The following is a 25816-nucleotide window of genomic DNA, read 5'->3' as shown; positions in this document are numbered from 1 at the left end:
AACAATGGGTTTGTTCTGGAAATGAGAGCCAACAGTTTCGGGATGCTTACTGTCTGGGGACTCCTGTGCCATCCCGTTTCCCCATACCCGCCATGCCCTGCTGTGAGCAATGGCATGCCTGGTGCTTATTAGTGTCATGTTGTTTTCAGGTGAAGCCACTCTCTACAGAAGCATCATGGGAGCTGTTAGGAACATTCTAGACCCACCTGTACTTGAGGTAGTTCTCTTGTCCAGTTCATTCTCTGCAGTATTGGTCCCTTGCATCTGATACAGTGCCATGCGTGTTGCCAAGGGCTTTGAGGGATCATATAAGGGTACACTAGACATGGAAAACTGGGTCTGTCACTCTCAGTCAAAGACCGACTCAGAACTTCATTGCCAGTACTTGAAAAAAAAAGAAAAAAAGGAGAAGGATGACAGGTGACTTTTGTTCTACTTGAGCACATATGTCTGTCCCAATTCCTATTAGTTCCCAGCATTTAGAAGCGACCACAGAATGTCTGTGTTCTGGTCCTCCATAATGTGGGGAGAGGAGCTGCTGAAAGCCACTTCCCGTGTTTGAAAGGTCCTGTCCTCTCCCTCTCAAATGCTGCTTTCTCACACTCCTGCTTCCTACTTGCCCGCCATTTCAGCCTCCCCGAAGGACATGGGCTACTGTGTAAAAGTCAGTGATGGAAGACATCTTGTTTATGTTCTTTTTGTTTTGTTTGTTCATTTTGAGACAGGGCCCTACTATGTAGCTCTGGCTTGGCTGCCTCTGTCTCCCAAGTGCAAGGATGAGAAAAGGGATGTGCCACCATGCCTTTATAGGAGAGATTTTGGCTTAGCCTTTCTCAGCTTATCTCCCTGCTATCAGAGAGCAAGGTTTTGATACTTTAGAGTCTAGAAAGACCAGGGTGGATTACACATATGTGTATGTGGGTGATATGTATCCACCGCTACAAGGTTTTCCTGGAGATGCTACGTTTTTCTCTTTCTTTTTTTGAGAGGGTCTCTCTTTATAGTCCTGTATCTCACTTTGTAGCCCAGGCTGGCCTTGAACTCACAGAGATTCTCCTGCCTCCACCTCCGGAGTGCTAGAATTAAAGGTGTGCCCAACCATGCCCAGCAGAAGTGATCTTTTGGAGTTGATGTGATTCAGTGGACTAAAGGAGATTTGTTTTAGGAGGGAGCATAAGAGGGATGGGCTTTGAGGTTGAGCTACAGGCCATTAATAATAGCGATAGCATATAGGGAAGACTGCTGGATGGAGGGACCTTGGTGGGAGGAGCCCTGAGAGTGAGCTGAGTCTTTGCCATTTATATGACTGTTCAGTTGTCCTGTAGAGAGCTGTTTCAGACAAACAGGACTTGTTGTCATGGTGACTCTTTATCCCTCATTGATTAGGAGCATTCTCACCAGCATCAGTGTGGAAAGACCAAAATAGGAAGACAGTGTAGGTAATGTGGCCCTGACTGTCCCACCATGATCAACGGCAGGAGTCTCATCCAGGTAAGTTACAGTCAGGCGACTGGGTCAGGAGATGCATTTTGAAGTGGAAATTATAAGCTGCTGGCTTTGCCTGACTTTCTGCCTTAGGCTATTGTGGTGGTGTCCGTGGGTGCCACATAGCGTGGAGAGCAAGGTTCCTGCCACACAACGTGCCTCCAGACCTTACTGCCATCAGCTCACCATCGAGGAACACCCTTTTATTTGGTGAGTATGCAGAGGGAAGAGCCTTGACTCTGGAGACTTGGGGACCAAAGTCAGAGAGAACATTAAGCTGGTTTTGTAACTCCCCTTAGAACCACAGAATGCCATGTGGCACCAAGGTCCTTGTTCTCACAGGTGAGCACCAGGGAAACAAGGAATATTAAGCACGCAGTGTTGTCTCTTCAAAGGAAGAGATATATAACTGTTTTTCCCCCAGAAGGCTGGGAGTGGAAGTGCTTAATATTCTACTGACCTTCGTGCTATCTTTTTGACCAAGACCGTGCCAGATCCTCCCCCAGACTTAAGATGTCACACATAATCAATCAGATGGGGGGGGGGGTGGTACATGCCTTTTATTCCACAGGTCTTGTATGGCAGAGGCAGATGGATCTCTGAGTTCGAGGCCAGCCTGGTCTACAGAGTGAGTCCAGGACAGCCAAGGCTACACAGAAATTCCTGCCTTGAAAAACCAGAAATAAATAAAAAAACTTTAAAAAGCTGTCATGTGTACTCAATCTATAGAACCCATCTTTATGGAGATGAAACATGTATTGTTTGATGTATCGGGCACACAGGAGTGTGTTAATTATCACCAGAAAACTGTTTCACCAAATTATGCTGGTGTCAGACTCTTGCAGTTTGAACCAACATTTAGCCGGGCGGTGGTGGCGCACGCCTTTAATCCCAGCACTTGGGAGGCAGAGGCAGGCGGATCTTTGAGTTAGAGGCCAGCCTGGTCTACGGAGTGAGTCCAGGACAGCCAAGATTACACAGAGAAACCCTGTCTCGAAAATAAAACAAAGTAAAATAAAATAAAAGTTTGAACCAACATTGGCTATTGAGTCCTGTTGAACTAGACTGCCCTTTTACCTCATTTGGCAAAAAAAAGATCATTACTTGGGTGGCGGTGGTGCCGATGGTGGTGGTACTCGTGGAGGTGGTAGTAGTGGCCGTGCCCGCTTGGGTAGTACTAGTGTTAGTGGTGCCAATGGCGGTAGTGCTCGTAGAGGTGGTACTGGTGGCAGTGGCATGGGCACAACTGGCGACCAATGTGAGGGACTCAACTCTTAGAGAAGGTAAGATTTTTCTTTTAATAGACTCGGGTCGGAGTCCGGTCCTCTCACCAAGAGATTACAACTGTAAGTAAGAGATAAGCATTCTATACAGTTACTGATATGTTTGTTAAGACCCAAAGGAAGAAAATATTGAGAGCAATAGCTCTGCAATGTGATGTCTGTAAAATTCAGTCCATGGCTTCCTGACCGAGAACACTGGAACTGCAACCATGAGGTGGGGTCTACAGAGAAAGTCCCAGGACAACAATCCTGTCTTGAAAAACCAAAAATAAAAAAAAAAGACAACTGGAAATGCATAGGAGCTAATGTAAAAAGGGCCCATGAAAGAGGAGATAAAATTCCCGCACCATTTATTTTCCAAGCTGGAGTACAGTACTGTATTGCTCGGACTCAGGAGGATCATTGAAAAAAGAATTTTTGTTTCCTCTGCAGGCCAAGTGGACTCCACTGCTCCTGGAGGTCACCCAGGTCAGGGCATGTTCATGTTGATGTCACATCATGTGTCACATCCATCCAACCATATGCTCACAGTCTTGCAAAATAAGGAATTTTATCTCGTCTTCACACAAAAAATGGAGACTTTCTCACTTCAGGCCTTTCAGGCACCGAGAGACCAAACACCACCCTGGTTCCTTTGTATTTATGACTACTAAAATTTCATTTTTAAAAAATTTGCATTTTTATACAATATAACAAAAAATTTATAAATAACAATGTGAACAAGCTTCTCATGAATTAAGGGGAAAAAGGGGGGGGGCAAATTGGAAACAAGAAAATGCCTTAGAGTATTTCTTCTGGATAATATGGTGGCCAAGGACTGAAAAGATAATTGCATATTTCTCAAATTTCTTTGGAGGGCAGAAGGAGTTAAACCAGAAATGCAATCAGTATGAGTTAGATTATTTTAAAGTTTTCACCTAAAATTATTGTTGGTATAGACTAAGAACCTGTTAAATGTAGAAAGAACTAGCACCTTCTGGAAGGTTCTTCCTCCGTGGAACTGGTGTGCGCATTTTTGTTTCGTTTACAGTACCAGCTAGACATGTTCTTCCATGTTCGCATGGGAAAACACAATTGTTTTTTCCTTCAGGATTTTCTGTGATTGTTTCTCAGGTACTTCTGAATATACTGTTAACCTAATAGGAGAGTCTTCTTGAACTCAAAATTAAAATTGCCCTAAATTTTAAAGATCCCAAATCTTACATAAATAGCCTTAGGTTTAAATCTTTAAAAGTTAATGACCATTGTGAAATAAGTAAGATCTACTTATGTTTTGGTTTTGTGCTTCCCTGGGTCTGACATTGATGATCAGACTCTTGACTAGGGAGGAAGTTAGAGGAGGCTCATGCACGCCTATCCTTTATTGCAGGCTTATTTCACACAGTATTCTAGTACACAATTAGTAGTGAGTACTTCTCATGTCAGCTTGACGTCTAGAAGTAGGGCTGTCTATCTCTGTAGCCTTCTCTGTCGGGTGTGCAGAGGCTTTGTGCTTGGTGTGCACCAAAGGCACGCACAGTGCCTCCTGCTAATTAGTCAGTTGCATGGCACAGCTCCAGACAGGACATGGGGTCCTGAGGGCTCCAGGAAAATTCCATGGTGTCATATCTAGAGCTTGATTTTATCAGATAGTTCCTTATACATTTCCTTCCTAGGACTCCCATTGCAACTGAAAAACTGATAATGGGCCTGCTTGTACTAGCAAGCACTTTAAAAATTTTTGCAAGTTATGGAATATTAATCGTGTTACTGTAATTCCTTACAATCGACAGGGTCAAACTATTGTAAAACAACACTATCAAATACTGATACACCAATTTAAATCCCCACAAACTATGCTACATTTAGCTATACTAACTTTCCTTTTCCTCACTTTAAAAGATAATGCTTTTTCTGCTTCCGATGAGCATGTTGCCCTAAAGGAGACACAATCTAAAGTATATGTTAAAAAGCAAGATCTAACTAACCACTAGAAGGGGCCCGATGTTTTAACATCGAGGCAAGGCTTATATCTTACAGAAGAGAAGTGAAGTCTCAGATGGCTCCTGCCCTGGCACACCCAACAAGGACAGCATCCCGGAGACCACCAGACAAACCAAGAGTCTGAAGATAGACAACAAAGCCATCAAAAGGAGACGTCCCAAGAGGAAAAGGAAGCCAATAACTTGGGGAGATATCAAGACTTCAACTTGTCAAGCCAAGACTTTGGGGAAACAATAAGGACTTAATACTACTGTTTCGCAAAACAATGCTTGTTACGTTTACTGACTATATATTACCTGTTAATTCTCAGCTTGCTAATGCAGAATCCAAATGCCTTTTGTCAGGGGGGACTAAAAGACACACCTGTAAGGGGAGAGAATATGATGTTGTTTTACTATGCTAAAAACTGTTTTTATCCCTTGGGACCAGTTGATAATATACAAATATCTAGTCACATGGATGGGAGATATTTTGGTTGGACTAATCTAACTGATTAATCCAAATGTGATAATACACACTTTAACATAATATCTGTGCTCTTTAGAAGGCTCTAAGAGTGGAAATTATAATTATATGAAGATGAAAAAGAATATCTGATGTATTGCTTACTAACGTTGAACCAGCACCATCTGCTGGTCATGTTAAATTCGACTGCCTTCTAGCCTATGTATGGGTGAGGTTTTAGATCCATACCCTGAAGTTTTCTGTGCCATGTGCTACCATCCACTTCCCTGCTTTAATACATTTTGAAGTGTGCCGCCTGCTTGTTCTTGTCTTCATTTGTTTACTGATAGCCCTGTGCACCAGCAAGGTTGGCTTAACTCACTGAGAAGTCACCCTTGGTGGCACTTTTCTAAGACTTGACTGGGGACTGTGAGACAGAGTCAGATTGGAGATTGAACTAGAGGTGTGTTTTGGGGCTGGAGCTCAGGAGAGAAGGGATCTGTGAGACTTGACTGAGGAACATTTGGGCTTTAAAAGAGAGAAGGAGGCTTGGATGGACAGCTGGAGTCTGGGGCTGAAGGCCTTGAGGAAGGAGGAGGACACTGAGCTCTAGGTGAAAGGGAGCCAGTGTCTTAGTCACTGTTCTGTTGCCGTAAAGAGACACTGTGACCACCACAGCTCTTAGAAAGGAAAGCATTTAATCAAGGCTTGCTTACAGTTTCAGAAGTTTAGTTCATTATCATGGTAGGAAGCATGGTGGCAGGCGGGCGCGGGCTGAAGGAGTAGCTAAGAGCTACACCCTGATCCCCAGGCAGCAGGCAGAGATAGAAAGAGAGAGAGAGAGACTGGGCCCAGCATGGGCTTTTGAAACCTCAAAACCCACTCCCAGTGGCACACTTCCTCCAACAAAGCTATCTATACCTACTCCATCAAGGCCAATCTCCTAAGCCCTCTTTGTATATATGAGCCTATGGGGGCTGTTATGATTCAAACCACCACAACCTGCCTCCAGAGAACTCTAGGACATTTCTGTTACCGTGACACTTATTTGGTCTTTGGAGATGATGGGCAGTAGCGGGGGGGGGGGGGGGCAACAATGGCCACGTTTCTCTGCCCCTGTGTTTCAATACCTTCCACACGGAACTCTCCCTGAGCCCAGAACACAAAGGGGAGAGTAGCCTGGCATACTCCTCCCCTGGTTCACCCATGACTGGGGCTAAGGTTGAAATAGGCAGTCGGAGGAGGTAGTGTGAGGCCGAAGAGTCCACTCCGCGACTGGCCTTCAGCCCTCTCTAGCACCATCTGGTTTGCCTCCTAGGAATCTTTCTCATGTTCTCATGTTCTGGCCAATCTCAAACTACCCCTTATTTTTAGTGAGAAATACGTACATTTTCTTCCATATGTGTAAAGTTCCTCCTGTTTCTGAGACCACTGTCCCCAGTGAAGTTTTGCTGTTGGTTGGTGCCTTGATGATGTTGGCCCTCTTCCTTTAACAGATACTGTCCCTGCTCGTGGCTAGGTAGCCTCCCGCCAGTCATTGAGAGCAGTGTCTACCCCTCTTCCTTAGAGTCTCTCCCTCTCAAATCGTTCTCTCCGGGACTCCCTGGTACCCTGCTTAGTTTGTGCTCTGTGGGAGATGGCAGTGATGGGGAAAAGGGAAGACGGAGGTTGAGGGAGGCTGGAGAGGAGTCAGGGCCTTGGGGATGTGCAGCGTGGTTGCTTAAGGGACTTGGTTCCCCGGTCCCCAGCACTTGCTTCCTAACAAACCAGACTGGCTGATTTGTGGCGCCTGCATTTCCCGCTTCGCTGCTGCCCGTCCTGGCTTGGTGGCTGGTGTGAAGGTAGCTGTGATGGTTTGAGTGAGAAATGTTCCCCATAGGCTCAGGCATTTGAACACTTGGCTCCCCCGTTCATAGAGCTGGTTGGAGAGGTTATGGGGGACATGGTGCAGCCACTGAGGGTGAGCTTAAAGGCCTTGCTTTCACTTCTAGTTCACTCTCTGCTTTATGCTTGAGCTTCAAGATGCGACCTCTGTGCTTGATGCTCCTGCCCCCATGCCTGCTGTTTGCTGCTGTGCCTTCCTGCCATAATGGACTCCTTTTGAAAAATCTTTCTTATTTTTTAATTAATTAATTAATTATTTTTGGAGATAGGGTAGCCTTGGCTGTCTTGGAACTCACTCTGTAGACCAGGTTGACCTCAAGCTCACAGATCCTCCGGCCTCAGCCTCCCAAGTGCTGGGATTAAAGGCGTGTGCCACTACCACCTGGCTCATATGGACACTTATCCCCTTCTGGAACCATTAACCAATAAACATTCGCTTCCTTAAGTTGCCTTTGGACGTGTGCTTTATCACAACAGAAAAGTAGCTAAGACAGTCTGTAAGAATGTTTCTTCCATTCTTAGCACAGCACAGGTCTCCATAGACAGCTCTTCCCAACTCAGACTAAATCCTCACCTCTGGCCCAGCATCTTCCATCTTCCTTCTGCTCTTAGCTTCTCTCACCCAGCAGAGGACACAGGCGATCCCCCCCTCTCTTCTCCCAAGCCAGCCCTTTCACCTTCTCCTTGTGCAGTAAACTCTCATGAGCACCCCAGCCCCCAGCTGTGTCTAGTGAATGTGTTCTTCACTGTGTCCACCACTGGGCAGCTGGCTTAGCAGTGTCACCTCCTCCTCCAGGAAGGGCACCCTATGTCACATCCCATACCATTTATGCAGGCAGTTTTATGACTTCACAGAGCAAACAATCCAAAGGGCAGATTTCTCTTTCCTAGGACTGACCTTGCAGAGGACAGGGCCATGCCCTTGACTAAAGAACTAACATGGTGGGTCTGGAGAAGGGCCAGGGAGAAGTTAGGAAGCAAGGAGGGGGACTAGGGAGTCTGGAGGAGTGGCATTTTGTACCAAGTAGACTAAAAGTCACCTGGGTGACGGGATGGGTGTAAATGATTTTCTCACCTCTGGGCATCACCTTAGCCCATTTAAGCATCATCACAATGTAGACCAGGATGGCGGAGGAGCTCTCCTTATGGATACCAGACCCAGTGTGATCTGGGAAGGTGACAGGGGCTGTTCCTGGTTATTAATTTCTGCCAACCATTAAGGTAAAGGTGGCAGCTGGGTCTGACCACGGTTTGCAGTCAGCACCAGGCAGGGCATACCTTGTGACCAAGCTCTATACCTGCCAACTCCACCTCTCCTTAACCTGACCTTAGCAGTAGACCTGGGAAACACAGTCACCCAAGGACAGCCATTGATAGACTTAAGCTATGACCATTGTTGAGGATCAATGACAAAGATGAACAAGACTACAGATTCCCTCCTGGGGAGCGTCACTGTGTCAAGAGTCTGAGTGATGGGCTGCAGGTAGAGAAATAGAAAGAGAGAGAAGCCAGGCCTCCACAGCGGCACCCGGGAGTGCAGAGCACTGAAATCTTGCTCCTGGTGAGAGAGCAGTGTCTCAGAGTCTTACAGGCAGAAGATGATTGCCCAGTTTCCAAATCACATTTATGCAGTAGTTTTAATTAGCTTACAATGTAAAATTGTAATTCCAGAGGCTGCAGAAGTGGCTCAGGGTTAAGAGCACTTATTGCTGTTGCAGAGGACCTGGTTCAGTTTTCAGCACCCACATGGAAGCTCAATTGCCTGTGACTTCAGTCTCAGGGGATCCATTGCCCTCTCCTGACATCTAACGGCACCAGGCACGCACATGGTACGTATGTACCTGGAAGCAAAACATTCATATACATAAGATAAAAAGTAAATCCTTACAAAAATTATAATTTCAACCCATGAGGCCGAGGGGTGCAGTCATCTCCGATTTTTTTTAAAGTGTGGTCATGTGATCAAGATTCCTGTCTCTTTTCTTTCCCTTTGGCCACCACTATTCCAATTACTAGAGGGAAGAGTGAGTCTCTGTTCATGACTCCCAAACATATCAGCAGAATGCCTAACACCTGAAGGGTTCCATAAACACAAAAGAATGAGGCATAATTCTGTAGGTGGCCTTGACAGCATGTGACAGAAATAGTTCGTGAAGTTCCCTCTGCCTCCGTGTTAACACCTACCACATTTCCAAGATTCCTGGTCCAGCCTTTGTCTAAAAGCCACCTAGTGAGAACATACTGACCTGTCAAGTTCTAATGTAGTCACTTAATTGCTGTGGGACCTGGGGCATCTTCTTTTGCCTCTCTGAACCTCAATTCTTGCCTATATAAGTTGACCACAAGTTAGCACTTGCCTTAAATAGCAAGGACTGAATAGGATGATATGTGTTAAATATATGACAGAGTACCCACCTCGTGCTCAGTGCTCAATAAATGTCAGCTGTTTTTGTCTGATGAGCATATATAGATGACTGATAGATAAAATGAGTAAGAAATAAAAAATGCCCCCACAGTGTCCTCCTCTGTTAAGGTGACATCACATCCCTCTGGTCTGCTCATCTGCAGGCATCTAGTTGTTAGTCATCCCTGTTGACTGGTTGAACTCGCACTGAATACCACACATGGTATTAGCCAATATATGTAATTACCTCATTTAATCCTCACAGCTCCGTGAGGCAGATTTAACTGATCCCCTTTCACAAGATGGAAGTCAAGGCTTAGAGAAACAGAGAGACCCACTCCATGCCCAGTGAGTGGCTCAGCCAGTACTGGCTTTCTCGATGTGCGCAGTATCCAGAACTAGTCACAAGAGGCAGGGGCACACCTACCCACTGGGTGCTAGATTTCCATGGGAACCTGAAATTTGAGGCACTTCGCTGGTCCTTCTAGCTGCTCAGACTGCTGCCCTGGTGTCACCCAGACTAAGGTACTTTCCATCTTAACTAACAGCTGCACTGATTGAACTTGTGAACCCGAAATGTCCAGAGACAATAGACATATTTCAGCTGCTGCCTGAGCATCAGGTGTCCTGGAGTTATCTCAGGGCTCTCGAGACTGAAGAAGCTCCAGAAGGATGTTACCAAGGTGGCTCAAGAGAACCATAATTCAACTGGAGAGATGGCTTAGTGGTTAAGGGCACTGGTTGTTCTTTCAGAGGACCCAGGTTTGATTCCCAACACCCACGTAATAGTTAACTACCAACTGTAACTCTAGTTCTAGGGGATCTAACACCCTTTTCTGGCTCTGGACCTGCCCATGTGTAGTGCAGACACACATAAAATAAAAAATGTGTTTTAGACAGGTGGGGGCACACACCTTTAATCCCAGCACTTGGGAGGTAGAAGCAAGCGTATCTCAGTTAGTTTGAGGCCAGCCTGGTCTACAAAGTGAGTTCTAGTGTTAACTGTGGTTTCTGTCCCTCCAGATCCCACAGCCGTTTAGTCCCAAATAAACACACAGAGATATACATTAATCATAAACTGGTTGGCCTAGTAGTTCAGGCTTCTTATTAACTCTTATAACTTATATTAGCCCATATTTCTTGCCTGTGTTACCCATGTGGCTTGGTGCCTTTTTGGACAAGGTGGTCACATCTTTTTTTTTTCCATTTTTTAATTGATTTTTATTGAGCTCTACATTTTTTTCTGCTCCCCTCCCTGTCTCTCCCCTCCCCTTCAGCCCTCCCCCAAGGTCCCTATGCTCCCAATTTACTCAGGAGATCTTGTCTTTTTCTACTTTCTATGTAGATTAGATCTATGTATGTTTTTCTTAAGGTCCTCATTGTTGTCTAAGTTCTCTGGGATTATGATTTGTAGGCTGGTTTTCTTTGCTTTATGTTTAAAAACCAATTATGAGTGAGTACATGTGATAATTGTCTTTCTGTGTCTGGGTTACCTCACTCAAAATAATATTTTTTATTGGATTATTTGTCTTTTTGATGACCAACTTCTTGAGTTCTTTGTATATTTTGGAAATCAGACCTCTGTCTTATGTGGGGTTAATGAAAATCTTTTCCCATTCCGTAGGCTGTTGTTTTGTCTTGTTGAAGGCAGTCACATCTTGCTTCCTCTCTGTCTGGGTGACGATTTCAAACTGACTCTTTCCTCTTCCCAAAATTCTCATCGCTCCACCTCTTCTTCCTACCTGGTAGCTCTGCTTGTACTTCCTGCCTGACTACTGGCCAATCAGCGTTTATTTAAAATACAAATGACAGGGTACAGATCATTGTCCCACAGCATTCCAGGACAGGCAGGACTGCTACACAGAGAAACCCTGTCTTAAAAAAAAAAAAAAGCAGCTGTTGGGAGGCTAGCTGGTAGAATCCAGTCAGGAGAATGGAGCAGGAGACTTAATGAATGGTCTTTTGCCCACTCCTGCCCCCATCTATAGAGACATTAGTTTCACTGGGCATGGTAGCACACACCTTTAGTCCTAGCACTCGGGACTCAGCACTCAGAGGCATGGGATCTCTGTGAGTTCTGGGACAGCTTGGTTTACATATGAGTTCTAGGACAGCCAGGGCTATGGAGAGACACCCTCTCCCCCCAAAAACCCATTAGTTTCTACATTAAGAATAGAATTAAACTGGGAATAAGAAAGCCTCTAGCTAGGCATGATCCTGCATTCCTTTAATCTCAGCATCCTAGAAGCAGAGGGAGGTAGAGCTCTGTGAATTCAAGGCTGGCCAGATCTATTTAGTGAGTTCCAGGCCAGCCAGGTCTGCTTAACAAGACCCTGTCTGAAAAAAAAAAAAAAAACAAGCAAACAAAACAAAACAAAAAACAAAAATGTCAACCCCAACTTCTATTTATACAAGTATATAGTGAAGAAGTTCTATTGGTTCATGGTGTTCTGGGCTCGGCATAGATGATTCTTTTTTTTTTTTTTTTTTGGTTTTTCGAGACAGGGTTTCTCTGCAGCTTTTTTAGAGCCTGTCCTGGACCTAGCTCTTGTAGACCAGGCTGGCCTCGAACTCACAGAGATCCGCCTGCCTCTGCCTCCCGAGTGCTGGGATTAAAGGCGTGCGCCACCACCGCCCGGCTGGCATAGATGATTCTTAAGGAGCTGTGCTGTTGGGCTGGGCTATTACTCAGTGGAAGAACACTTTCCAGCTTGAGCAAGGCCCTAGGTTCAAGCCCCAGGGTCACACGCAAACAGAAGTTGACAAACTAATAGAGCTGTGCCGTCCGCATGAAACATGAACCTCACACTCCCATTTAAAAATTCCCCAGTAGTCATCTTAAAGAAACAGGGGAAAGCAAGAGAAAAAAGATTCAAAAAATGTATTTTAGCTATTTTTACCATATTAAACTGTCACTTTAGTGCATTATCAACACTAAGAATTTTTGAGGTAAGCCAGGTATGGTGGTACACAATTGAAGTCATAGCACTTGGGAAGCTAAGGCAGGAGGCTTGCTATAGGGGAGACCAGCTTGGATTAGAGTCTCAAAAAATTGTTTTCCAATGAGATTTTTATTTTGAGATGGCCTTCCTATGCAAATTGGATTGACCATACAGTTGAAGTCCTTCTGCCTCAACCACCTGAGTGCTGGAATTACAGGCATGCACTCCGAGGGCTGGCTTAATAAGATTTCCCTCGAACTTCCTTGAAATTTGGTATATGTATATATGTATATATACATATATACATATGACATCTCAATTTATTTTTAAAGATTTTTTTGTTTTTTTTTGTTTTTCGAGTGTGTGTGTACTTGTGTGAGTTTATGAGCACCATGTGTGTGTGAGTGCCTTGTTTGAGGATGTCACAAGAGGGCATCTGAGTCCCTAGAACTGGAGTTACAGGTGTCTGTGAGCTGCCTAATGTGGCTCCTGGGAACTGAACCTATTTCTTCCCAGGAGCAGTAAGTACATTTAACTGCAGAGCCAGCTCTCCAGCCTCTTTAATTTAAACTTAGATATGTTCAAACTGCTACTGGCCACTTTGTTAGATATGATGGATCTAGAGGTTAAGAATGCTGTAGAATATATTTTTTTTAACTAGGCAAAGATGTGTTACATTTGTTTCTGCTTCAGAATATTATTTTAACTATGTAAAGGTGTGTTCCACTTGTTTCTGCTGCTTTTGTTAACGATGTAATGATATATTACTTTTGTTTAATTATGAAAAGACACCTTACATTTGTTTCACCTTGCCTGCTTAAGGCACCTGATTAGTCTAATAAAGATCTGAAGGACCAATAGCAAGGCAGGGAAGGGATAGGTGGGGCTGGAGGGCAGAGAGATAAATAGGAGAAGAAAGAGAGGAGAAGAGAATGAGGGCAAGAAGCCAGGCAGCCACTAGCCAGCCAGACACCAGAAGCAGTGAAAGTAAGATATATAGAAAGAAAGGGAGAAGCGTAAAAACCTTAAGGTAAAAGGCAGATAGAGAGAAACAGGTTAGTTTAAGTTAAAAGAGCTATCCAGAAACCAGCCTAAGCTATGCCGAGCATTCAAAACTAGTAAGTCTTCGTCGTGATTTGGGAGTTGGTTGATGGCCCAAAACAAAAAGCCTGCTACAGAAGAAGTCCAAGAACTATGGGGAAACAGTTTTTAGAGAATGCTTGCTTGGCAGGAGGGCTGCTGCATCTCATAAGGACTTAACAGAAGTTGCTGTAGCTGGGGTCCCCTATTCTCCCATACCCCTTCACTTCTGTCTGGGCAGAGAGGAACCAGGTACTGAAAGACCTCGATAAATCTAGATCCCTCTAGCAGGAAAAATAGAGCCAAAAATCTGGCAGAAAAAATAGAGCCAAAAATCTGGCAGAAAAAATAGAGCCAAAAATCTAGGCTAGCCGGTTCAGTGACTCTGTTTCAGGAACTAGCTGAAGATAAAGTTAGATTATAATCTTGAGAAACAGGGAGTTACCCCCTTGTGATTATCATTGGTATTATCAGAATTTTTCAGTGATCATTGGATTTTTCCATTGACACCCTCCCTACCCCTTTTGGATTACTGGGTTGTGGTTTCTTCCCTTAAATACCCCTTCTCTCAGCTACTCATGGTCAAACTCTCTACCCATGCGTGGGAAATGAGTCTTGGCCCCAGTGCACTGGTCCCTGACCTGTCAATAAACCTCATGTGATTGCACAAGGATGTTCTCTCGTGAGTTCCTGGGGGGTTGTGTTATCCCGAGACTTGAGTGAGAGTCTACCCGCTCCGGAAGTCTTTCAGTACATATCAGGTTAATCTAATGGAATCACTCATTTTATATCAGAACCTTCTGAAGACAGGTCCTTCTTAGTTCAGAGTATACTGCATCTTAGAGTTAACTTCAGTAAGCCAGAGTTTGTCCCCTTGGACAGTGACTAGTCCCTAACTGAGGACCTCCAAGTGCCACCTACTATGTGCTAAGCACAGGGAGTGCATATCAGGGAAAAGTTGCTAGCACATACACAGTCACCCTTCAATATGTATGGGGTCAGTTCTAGGAACCTAGAGGACACTGAAGACACAATGTTTACCTCCTTCTAGAAAGTGATATAGTAGCATATATAACTGGTGTTGTGGTTTATATAGGAATGGTCCCCGTAGGCCCATATATTCGAATGTTTGGTCACCAGGGAGAGGCACTACTTGAGAAGGATTAGGAGGTATGGCCTTGTTGGAAGAAGTAGATCACTGGGGGTGGGCTTGGGTTTCAAAAGTTCAAGCCAGGCCCAGTGACCCTTTCTTCTTGCTGCCTACAGATCTGGATGTAGAACTCTCAGCTATTTCTTTAGCACCAAGTCTGCTTGTGTGCCACCATGCTTCCCACTATAATGGAAATAGACTAAGCCTCTGAAACTGTTAGTAAGCCCCACTTAAATGCTTTCTTTTATAAGAGATACCATTGCCATGGTGTCACGTCACAGCAATAGAACAGGGAGCAGGATAATAATCTAAGGTCATCCTTCTAGAAAGAAAAAGGGTGGAGTCATGAGGAGATGCCAGGACTCAGAGGAAGCAGCATGGACTAAGTAAAGGTAATAAAACCACGATGCAGAAAGCTAATTAATAGAAACAGGTTAATTTAAGTTGTAAAATCTAGTTAGTAACAAGCCTAAGTGTTGTTGGCAGTTATTTTATTTTTTCACTCTTGGCTCTTTTGGGGGCCTGCCACCCAGCTCCCAAATAAATCACAGTGTGACATGGCTTTTTCTTATGAATGCCTGGCCTTAGTTTCGGCAGTTTCTTGCCAGCTTTTCTTAACTTCTCCCATCTATCTTTTGCCTCTGGGCTTTTACCTTTCTCTATTTCTATATAGCATTTCTTTCTTATTCTGTTGCGGTTGTGTGGCTGGCCCTTTCTTTTCTCATTCCTTGATCTCTCATTGTTCTTCCTTCCTCAGGTTTCTCCTCCTATTTATTCTCTCTGCCTGCCAACCCCACCTATCCTTGCTCCTGCCTCGCTACTGGCCATTCAGCTCTTTATTAGGACCATCAGGTGTTTTAGGTAGGCAAAGAATCACAGCTTCACAGAATTAAACAAATGCAGCATTGTTAAACAAATGTTCCAGGGGCTGGAGAGATGGCCCAGTGGTTGAGAGCATTAGCTGCTCTTTCCAGAGGACCTGGGTTCAATCCCCAGCACCCATATGGTAGCTCACAACTGTCTGTAATTCCAGTTCCAGGAGATTTGATGCCAATGCACATAAAATAAAGCTAAATAAATGTTTTTTTAAAAAAAATGTTCCAGAGCATAAACAAATATAACACACCTTAAAATAATATTCTATAATACCTAAGCTATTGACTGTTTATAATTAATAACAAGTCTCTGTGTCATTATTGGGGAGTTGGCTGTCACAAGGTCTGACTACAACTACATCACAGCAATAGAAAAGCAACTAAGACAGTCAGGAAGAAGAGAGCAATGAGAGTCTGTACTTAACTAATTTCCTCCTTTTTATCCAGTTCAGACCCAAGGGCACGGAATAGTGCTATCCACTTTTATGGTGGGTTTTCCCATATCAATTAGCCCAATTAATACACTAATTCATATCTTTCTTTTCTTCTGCAAAACATCAAACCCAGGTGGCGGTGGCACACACCTTTAATCCCAGCACTTGGGAGGCAGAGGCAGTTGGATCTCTGTAAATTTAAGGCTAGCCTGGTCTACAGAGCTAGTTCCAGGACAGCCAAGACTACAGAGAAACCCTATCTCAAAAAACAAAATAAAGTCAGGGGCATGGTGGTGCAAGTCTTTAATCCCAGCATTTGGGAGGCAGAGGCAGGTGAATCTCTCTGAGTTTGAGGCCAGCCTGGTCTACAAAGCGAGTTCCAGAACAGCCAGGGCTGTTACACAGAGAAACCTTGTCATGATAAATGATAGATAGATAGATAGATAGATAGATAGATAGATAGATAGATAGATTAAAAAATCCATGCTACTGCTCTCAAAAGAGGAACATGTAATTTGGGACAACCCAAGTCATGGTCACTCAGACTTTTAGCTCAGAAGAAATTCTCCTTATTCTCTTTAGGGTGAAAGCTGTGTTTTGCATCATCCCTGGTATGTGAAAGCTTTTAGTCCACAGATATCCCAGTCCACTGGCAAATTACTGTGCTATTTATTATCTATACAGCAGAGTTCTCTTCCATGTCAACAAGATGGTCATATTTTGTGTTTGTTTCCATGTCTTGAGGACTTGGGCATTAGAGTTTCAGAGTAGAGGCTTCTTGAGAGGTTGGGAGAGGCCCTTCCTTTGTTTCCCTGCTTTTCTTCTCTCTCTCTCTCTCTCTCTTTCCTTCTTTTTTTTTGTCTGTGCTGGGGACAACCCCAGCCTCTTTTGATTTTGAGAAAAGGTCTCATTAAGTGGCTGAGGCTGGACTTGAACATATTCTGTATCCCAGGTAGGCCTTGAACTCACCAAGAGCAACCTGCCTCTGCCTCTTGAGTGCTGGGTCTACAGTGGTGCCCAACCACATACAGGCCCCTTATTCTAGAAACAAGGTTTCTCTGTGTTATCAGCTCTGGCTGTCCTGGAACTCACTTTCCACCTGCCTCCACCTCCCAAGTGTTGGGATGAAAGGCATGCACCACCACCACATGGCCCTAATTCTATTTTTATTAAAAGATTTGAAATAGAGGCTAGAGAGACTGCTCAGTGGTTAAGAGTGTAATGCTCTTTCTGCGGATACAAATTCAGTTTCCATAACTGCCATGGTGGCTCAGGACTGTCTGTAACTCTAGTTCCCAAGGTTTCTTTTTCTTTCTTTCTTTCTTTTTTTTTTTTTTTTAAGATTTATTTATTATGTTTACAACATTCTGCCTCCATGTTTGCCTGCACGCCAGAAGAGGGCACCAGATCAGGACTGTCTGTAACTCCAGTTCCCAAGGTTTCTTTTTTTTTTTTTAAAGATTTATTTATTTATTATGTATACAACATTCCGCCTCCATGTTTGCCTGCACGCCAGAAGAAGGCGCCAGATCTCATTACAGATGGTTGTGAGCCACCATGTGGTTGCTGGGAATTGAACTCAGGACCTCTGGAAGAGCAGCCAGTGCTCTTAACCTCTGAGCCCTCTCTCCAGCCCCCAAGTTTTCAGATATTTAATCTTTAATTTTCCCTCAAGGAAGATGTGTGCATGTGTGTGTGTTTTATGTTGCTTTAAGTGAAGCCCTCACAAAAAAAAGTATACAAAAAAAATCACCATTTACAGAACAATTCACTTGACTCTAAACTTACATCAACCTTTGACACTAAACTTTACCTTCTCAGCCACATAGCAAGTCTTTATCCTTAAAAGCCATATTTTAAAGTCATTAAGTAGTGGTGTCTATTTGAATTGTTATATTGATATAATTTTTGGTTAAAACATTTAGGTGAGAAAAAAAGAAAAGCAAGCAACATTCCTGTATAAGATCATGCTTTAAATATACTAAAAATTGCTGGGCGGTGGTGGCACACACCTTTAATCCCAGCATTAGAGAGGCAGAGGTGGGCAGATCTCTGTGAGTTCAAGTCCAGCCTGATCTACAAAGTGAGTTCCAGGACAGCCAGGGCTGTTCCACAGAGAAGCCCTGCCTCGAAAAAACAAAGACAGACAATATATATCTTACAAAGTAATAATAACCAAATCAGGTTCTGGCATAAAATAGACACAAAGACAGTGGGACAGAATAGGTAATCCAAAAATAAATGCACAGAATTACAGCCAACTGATTAAAAAAGATTTTTTTATGTATATGTTTTCCTTGCATGCATGCATGTGAACACTATATGCATGAATCATGCCTGGTGGTGAGAAGGGAGCTTTGGATTCTCTGGAACTGGGGTTACATAAGGTTGTGAGTTGCTATGTGGGTACTGAGAAATGAACCTAGGTCCTCTGGAAGAACAATATATATGTTTAACTACTGATCCATCTCTTCATCCCCCAGCTAATTGAATTTTGATGAAGGCAGAAAAGAAAAGTCCTTTCAGTCCAAGGCTCAAGAGCTAGGCATGGTGAAACATGCCTATAACCTTTAAGCTGGGAGAGTATGGCAGGATGGTCATGTGTTAGAGGCCAGTCTGGGATCATAACATCATCCTGTTTTTAAAAACTGCAAGAAATTTGGCTATAATATGTAGAAGAAAGAAACTAAACCTCCATCTCTCACTACATAAAAATAGCTTAAGAGACTAGAGAGATGGCTCAGCAGTTAAGAAGAGTACTTATTAGTCTTGTAGAGGATTCAGGTTTGGTCCCTAGCACCCTCATGGTGGCTCACACCATCTGTAACTCCACTTCCAGGGAATGTGACACTCTCTGTTGAGAGAGGTTTCTGTCCTATCTGGTCCTGCAGTCGTTCAGTACCAAATAAACACACAGAGCTTATATTAATTATAAATTGGCCTCTTAGCTCAGGCTTATTACTAACTAGCTCTTATAACTTAAATTAACCAATAATTCTTATCTATGTTTAGCCATGTGACTTGGTACCTTTTCTCAGTAAGGCATTCTCTTCTTGCTTTCTCTGAATCTGACTTATGACTGTATCTCTGCCTTTCCTCTTCCCAGAATTCTCCTAGTCTGACTGCCCTGCCTATACTTCCTGCCTGGCTATTGGCCAATCAGCGTTATAATAAATCAACATGCATGTCAAATCTTTACAGTATACAAGAACATTATCCCACATCAACTCTCTTCTGGTCTCTCAAGTCACCAGGAATGCACATGGTGCACATACATACATGTAGTAAAAATACTCATACATATAAAAGAAACTAAACAACAACAACAAAACAAAAATCAACCGAACAAACAAAACCCTAAAACTTAAAATGGATCAAAGGCTTAAATATAATCAAGCTACTAAAAGAAAATGTGTGTGAAATGATCTGAGCTTTGGTTTAGAAAGAGTTTTTTGTTTTTCAAAAACAAAAAGCAAAAAAATTGTCAACTGAATTGCATCATATTACAAATCTCCTGCAAAGCAAATGAAACAGAGATATGACAACCTGTGGGAGGGGAGAAAGATTTGCAAACTATTCATCCAAGAAAGAGGGTTAATCTGTAGACTATGTAAGAAACTCAATTATAGTAAAAAAGCAATTAATTTGATTTTAAAATTCGCAAATGTCATAGGTAGACATTTTTCAAAAAAACATTAGCCAAATGGCTAACAAAGAAGTCTATGAAAGAAAGATTAATTGGGGGAACTGTCAAGAACTACACGGGAACCATAGGAAGATGTCATCTTACCCAATTTAAAATGGCTATTATAAAAGAGATTAAAGGTAGGGCTGGAGAGATGGCTCATTAGTTGAGCACTGCCTACTCTTATAGGAGACAGGGTTTGAGTCCCAGAACCCACGTTCTGAACTACCTCTGACAGTTGTGAGCCACCCTACCCTGTTCTGGCCTCTGTGGGCACCAGTCACAAAAGTGGTACACAGACATACATGCAAGCAAAACATCCATACACACAAAACAAAACACTTTAAAAATTAAAAAGAGTAAAGTACGTGCTGATGGGATAGAGAGAAAGGCAACTCTCATATACTGTATGAGGAAATGTAAATTACTGCAGACATTGTGGAAAGTTCCTGTAAAATCACACAAAAAATATCCGAACTACCCTCCTGCTGGGAGAGAACACATTTAAAGGAAATGAAATCAGAATGTCAAAGGGACACTTACACTTGCATGTTATGGTATCACCGTTCACAGCAGCCAAGATACGGAACCAGCCTCAGTATCTATTAATGCACGAATGAGTCAAGAAAGTGTGGTATGCAGACATGTCTTAGTTAGGCTTTCTATTGGAGGCATTTCCTCAACTGAGGCTACTTCTCTGATGACTCTAGCTTGTGACAAGTTGACACACAAAACCAGCCAGTACAATACCCAATGGAATAGTAAACAACCACAAAGAGAGTGACATTCCACCCTTTACAGCAACGTGGGTGGAAGAATTGGATGTCATTATGAGAAGAAAAATAAGACAGGCACAGAAAGACAAACACTGCACATCCTTGTATACACATGGCAGCTAGGAAGTTAATCTCAAAGTAGAGGGTGCATGGGAAGGGCAACTAATAGTACCAAGATGCAGCTGGGTAGGAGGAGTAACTTATGTCCTACTTTGCATCGTGGGATGACCATGGTTGATAATAGTTAATGAAATACTTCAAAATATCTAGTGAATAGAAACCTAATGCTCCCAACACACACACACACACACACACACACACACACACACACACACACACACACACTACTGTGTATCTGATAATAGATATGCTAATTACCCCATGTGATGGTCAGTTTCCATTGTTGACTTGCTACAATATAGAATCACCTGAGAAGAGTCTCAGCAACAGATTGTCCAGATCAGATTGGCCTGTGGAGGATCCTATTGATTCAATTAATTGATGTGGGAGGGCCCAGCCCACTGTGGGTAGCACCATTCTCTCGGGCTTGGGTCCTGGGCTGTGTAAGAGTGAATTGGGGCTGAACATAAACATGCGTGCATTCATTCTCTCTCTGCTCTTGACAGTTGGTGTGACTAGCTGCTTCAAGTTCCTGCTGCCTCAGCTTCCCCACAAATGATGGACGGTAACATGGAATTATGAAGAAAAGAAACCCTTGCTCCTCTAAACTGCTTGCTGGTATTTTACTACCGCAACAAGATACTAAGGCATCCTATCTGTTCATTACCAGTTGTTTACATGAATACATGTACACAATGAAATGTCACACTGGACCTCATCAATATCTATACCATTGTAGTAAAAGGGGAGCAGGCCTGCAGGTGTCAGTCAAAAAGAATATCAAAACACGATATAAATTACATGTTATTGAGTTCAAATCTGTATCCACTGTGGCAAGTGCAGTTATAGATATATATGAAAATGACCAGAAAAAGCAACAAGCTAATTTGTAGCTGGGTAGTTATGAGTTTTAAAACTTCTATTTGTTTTACTTCTCTTTTACATTATTTTCTTTTGTGAAATAAAAATGATAAAAACGTCTAGGTGCCTCAAGTCAGAATGGAACACAACTTCTTTTCCCTATTTAAAGTAATGGAAACACCCCACCCCCATGGTTTTCCCTTAAGGAACAATTTGTCCATGAATTAAAGTCTCAAGGTGGAGAGGCAGAGGTATCTTCGCTTTCCCAAGTATTCTTTTCTTTTTGAGACGTGATTTCATGCAGCTCAAGCTGGCCTAAAATACTGTGTGACAAGTTAAAAGATGACTATGCCACCGTGTCTGGTTTGTGCAGGGCTGAGAATCAAACCCAGGACCTCACACATGCCAAGCAAGCACTCTACCTATTAAGCTACATCCCATGAACTTTAAAAAGGTTTCAAGTCCTCTGTGTCTGTCACTTTTCTAACTCCTATCACCTATTGCTCTTCAAATCTATCATTCATAACTGATTTACTATAGATGTCCAATAATCACAGTGTTAGGAATGTAGTCGCAAGAGGTATAAATCAGATCCACCACTCCCTCTTTAAAGCAGAAAGGCAGTACAGGGGCTGTGCATCTACCTCAGTATATCTTAAAAAAGCAGGCTTCCTTGCCTTCTTTAATACTTCTTAGTAAAGTCTTTCTCAAGGTCTCAAAATGACCGCTACATCTTCTGGTATTGTTTGATGTCATGGTTCCAATCATGAAGTAGGGGAAAGTTGAAGGACACAGTTTTCTCCAGGACTTCCTGTATAGCCTAGGTCTCTCTTGGAACTTTGCTTTATGCTTTATGGGCTAGGACACTGCTACGCTCTGTCAAGGGGCAAGGGGGATTTGCTTTTTGGCCTTTGTAGTGTAAAAAAGGGAAGGAAAGACACTTGGAGGAATGATTGAGTTTCTTTTTTTAACGTTTTTTGAGACAGGGTTTTTCTGTAGCTTTGGAGCCTGTCCTGGACCCGCAGTGTAGACCAGGCTGGCCTCAAACTATCAGAGATCTGCATGTCTACTTTCCAAGCACTGAGATTAAAGGCGTGTGCCACCACTGCCTGATTGACTGAGTTTCTTAAAGCACCTATCAAAACTATGTTTAATTGAACTATATTGTTTCATCTACACACTGTACTGGCACATTCTTACCCACCGTTGATCTCTTCCTCCCTTTAGCTGTTTTCCTGGGGGTAGGTGGGGCTTGTGGTCTTGAAGAAATTCTTGTTTTATCTCTTCCACAAGGGAACCAGTTTCTTCTTCAGTCGGACTGTGGTCCAGGATGAGAGTCACTAATGTCTCTGCTCTTCCCACACAAACATGTGCCCTTGCACAACCTGACATACTGACTCTTCCACCTCAGTCACAAGGCAGGCCTGTTGGGGAATATTATTGTAAGGTGTGTGACATTTGTTCATGCTGCATTTGTTTAGCTCTGTGAAGCTGTGACTCTTTGCCTGTCTAAAACACCTGATGGTCTAGTAAAGCGCTGAATGGCCAATAGCAAGGCAGGAGCAAGGACAGCTGGGGGCTGGAAGGCAGAGAGGATAAATAGGAGAATCGTGGATGACAAGGAGCAGTGAGAGAACAAGGGGAGGAGGAAGTCGGGGTCAGCCACCCAGGCACCCAGCCAGCCACAGAGTAAGAATGACAGTAAGATAAACAGAAGTAAGAAAAGGAAAAGCCCAGAGGCGAAAGGTAGTCGGGATAATTTAAGAAAAGCTGGTAAGAAACAAGCCAAGCTAAGGCGGGGCGTTCCTAACTAAGAATATGCCTCTGTGTGTGATTTATCTGGGAACTGGGTGGCGGCCCCCGCCCCCCCCCAAAGCCAAAAGAGTAAGAGCAAAACAACCAACACCACAGGCCCTCCATGTAGACGTTACCCTCCCTCTTTCCTTCCAACCTGTCATGGGGAGTACCTTTCTAATGCTGTTACTTTCTTCGTGGGATTTGAAGCCAAATTACTGAAAGTGGTACTGGTCGCAAAACGTCCGGCACAGGGCAGGTGCACAAACTTGCACTATTAATATTAATATCTAATATCTCTATTAATATTAATATCTAATATCTATTAATATCTAATCTGCTAGATCGGATGCAACTCGCTGATGACAGGTGCTGAATCTTAAGTCTGATTCATCCTTTTAACATCAAGCACACCAGGCCTGGCGAGGGTATTACTCATAACAACGCTGCGCCCATGTAAGAAGGGGTTGAGCAAAGAAAGAGCTACAGTGCTGGCAGGCGAGATATTCCTTGAGCCTGAATGGCAGCCGGCTTTTCACAGAGAAGACAGACCCTGACTCTTCCGCACTGAGAACAAGTATAAGCCGGGCTGCCTCCTGAGCCGGCACCGAGATGAGGTAATTGCCCCGTCACTTCACTCCTCCCTCTTCACTGGAGCAGGCAAGAGAGGGGGTGTGTAGTCGCGCTTCGCGCGGCCCTCTGGGACGGCTGCGCACGCGCAGCTTCCGGCTCCTGGCCTCGAGATTTATTTGACGCCGCCCGTTCGGGTCTCTCCGAAGTGAGCCGCGCCGCGCAGGCGCAGTATTCCCTCCGGCTGGGGAATTATTTGACGCCACCACCCCTGGCAGTCGGAAGTTGCTTGAAGGGAGCCCAGCCGGCCGGCCAAGAAACCGGTCTTCGTCGTCCCCCGGGCGCCCTGAGAGAGTCACCGACGGGTGGACGGACCGACCGCCGGAGGAGGGCCGGCCTGGGCGGTGGCAAAGCGGGCCCGATGGCGCGGGTCGCGTGAAGCGGCAGGCCGAGTGCGGCCCGCGGTGCGCCCGCCCAGCGATGCGGGCCCCGCCCGTCGCCTCAGGTACGCGGCGGCCGGCACGGCCGGACCCTCCCCTCTCGCTGTTTTCTTTTTTTTTCCTCCTGCGGCCACTGAGGCGGGGGGCCCTCCTGCCCTCCGTTGCTCTCCTGGCCGGGCCTTGGCAAGCTCATTCCTGGGTTCTGAAGCGGACGCACCGGGCGCTGGAGCGCAGTCCTGGCCCGCGGCTTCTGCCGGGTGTGAGCGAACCTTGGAGGGTCGGACTGGCCGCGCGCCCCCTGGCAGCCTGGGGACGGGGGCGGGTCTGGAGTGGCGGCGGCAACTCGGAGAATGCGGTCCACCTCAGGGCTGGTGGAGTTGCTGCCGTCCGGTGAGGATGCTGCTGCCGGGGGCACGGTGACGCGTGGGGAGAGTAAACAGCCACCCTTAGCAAGCGCTTGCTGTCTGCCAGGCCCAGGCTAGACAGGGAACTTCACCACTCTGCATGGCAGGACTGTTAACCCATTCTCTCGGCCAGACAGTCGAGGCCCAGAGCGATCGGGCGCCTTCGGTGCCCAAGGTCATATAGCCGGGGCAATTTGAACTCAAGCAGCCTTGACAGTCCAGTTCAGGTTCTTAACAATTAGGTCATAGGAGCTCCAACTTTGATGCACGGTAAAACCTACTTGGAGAGTTTTGAAAAGATTCCAGGTACCACAGCACCCCAAACTAATTAAACCACTATGCCTAGAGGGTGTGGGGGGCGGGAGCCAAATAGCAGTATCTTTCTGGAGATCCCCTAGTGGTTCCCGGGTGTTGTAAGGTTTGGTAACTGAACGGAGGTAATCTTCATCCCAGAGGTCCGTGAGTGTCTCTCCAGTTTAGCTGTGCAGGAGGATGCTTGTTAAAAGTGTAGATTCCCTTGGCAGAGATGCATAGTGTCACTCCCCTCCCCCCAGTGTGGCCCCCCCCCCCCGTTCTATTGCTGGAACTCTCCGTTTTTCTGCCCCAGCCTCCTGAGTGCTAGGTAGCTGTATGCCGCGAGAGAGCTTTTCCTGAGGTCCACTGACTATCACCTCTTTGGTAGGTAGGTCTTCCTGAGGGTAAGAAGTAGTTATGAATTCTTAGCTGAGCTTTTGCAAAATGTATACATCTCTTGCAAAACTTTTGATTTGCAATTTTCCTTGATATACAGTCCTTGTGGTTAGGGTTTCCCTTGCCTCGGGACTTTTGCCATACAGTGCTTTTCTCAAGATAGTGCTTTCTCAGCTCCTGACCCAAACACATACACTTTTTCTCTCACACAATCATTTCTGTCTGCTGCCTAGCTCTGAACATTCTGCCCCTCCCCTAACCCCTCCCCTGCCTACCTTCATTTTTCCTATCCGCCTTTGGTACTATCATAGTGTAGCTTACCGTGTGTGTGTGTGTGTGTGTGTGTGTGTGTGTGTTGTAGTATTGTAGCTCTAGCTCTTTGACACTTTGGGCTTTCGGGCATGGGCCATGTTTTCTTGGTCACTATTGGAGTACTTTGAGATAGAGACTGGCAACATTTTTTTTGACTATGTTTTAGTCCCTTTATGTGACAGATAAACCTCATGTTGCAG

General features: G+C 44.5%; 1 protein-coding gene, 1 long non-coding RNA gene and 1 other non-coding gene across 5 annotated transcripts in view; 2 read left to right on the top strand and 1 right to left on the bottom strand.

The window, feature by feature from the left end:
- Positions 1–23794, bottom strand: LOC119815047. The gene is made up of 4 exons (XR_005285493.1): positions 23374–23794; positions 22611–22830; positions 5048–5114; positions 1–384 (listed from the first exon to the last, which is right to left on the bottom strand). It is a non-coding gene; the product is annotated as an uncharacterized LOC119815047 (long non-coding RNA).
- Positions 472–602, top strand: LOC119815935. The gene has a single exon (XR_005285608.1). It is a non-coding gene; the product is annotated as a small nucleolar RNA SNORA71 (small nucleolar RNA).
- A 237-nt stretch (positions 23795–24031) lies between the features above and the next one.
- Ralgapb (Ral GTPase activating protein non-catalytic subunit beta) overlaps positions 24032–25816 on the top strand; it is an 83182-nt gene continuing 81397 nt past the window's right edge. For 2 of the 3 annotated variants that reach the window (XM_038329724.2, XM_038329722.2), the window contains exon 1: positions 24032–24275. The gene's annotated coding sequence lies outside the window, so the exon portion shown is untranslated. Of the gene's footprint in view, positions 24276–24448; positions 24601–25816 lie in introns of those variants that run through there. The other variant, XM_038329723.2, reaches the window with a different exon arrangement.

The sequence above is a fragment of the Arvicola amphibius genome, chromosome 5, assembly GCF_903992535.2.
Source record: "Arvicola amphibius chromosome 5, mArvAmp1.2, whole genome shotgun sequence".
Taxonomy (NCBI): Eukaryota; Metazoa; Chordata; class Mammalia; order Rodentia; family Cricetidae; genus Arvicola; species Arvicola amphibius.
Note: the sequence above shows the minus strand (reverse complement) of the source record. Positions and strands in the feature narration are given on the sequence as shown.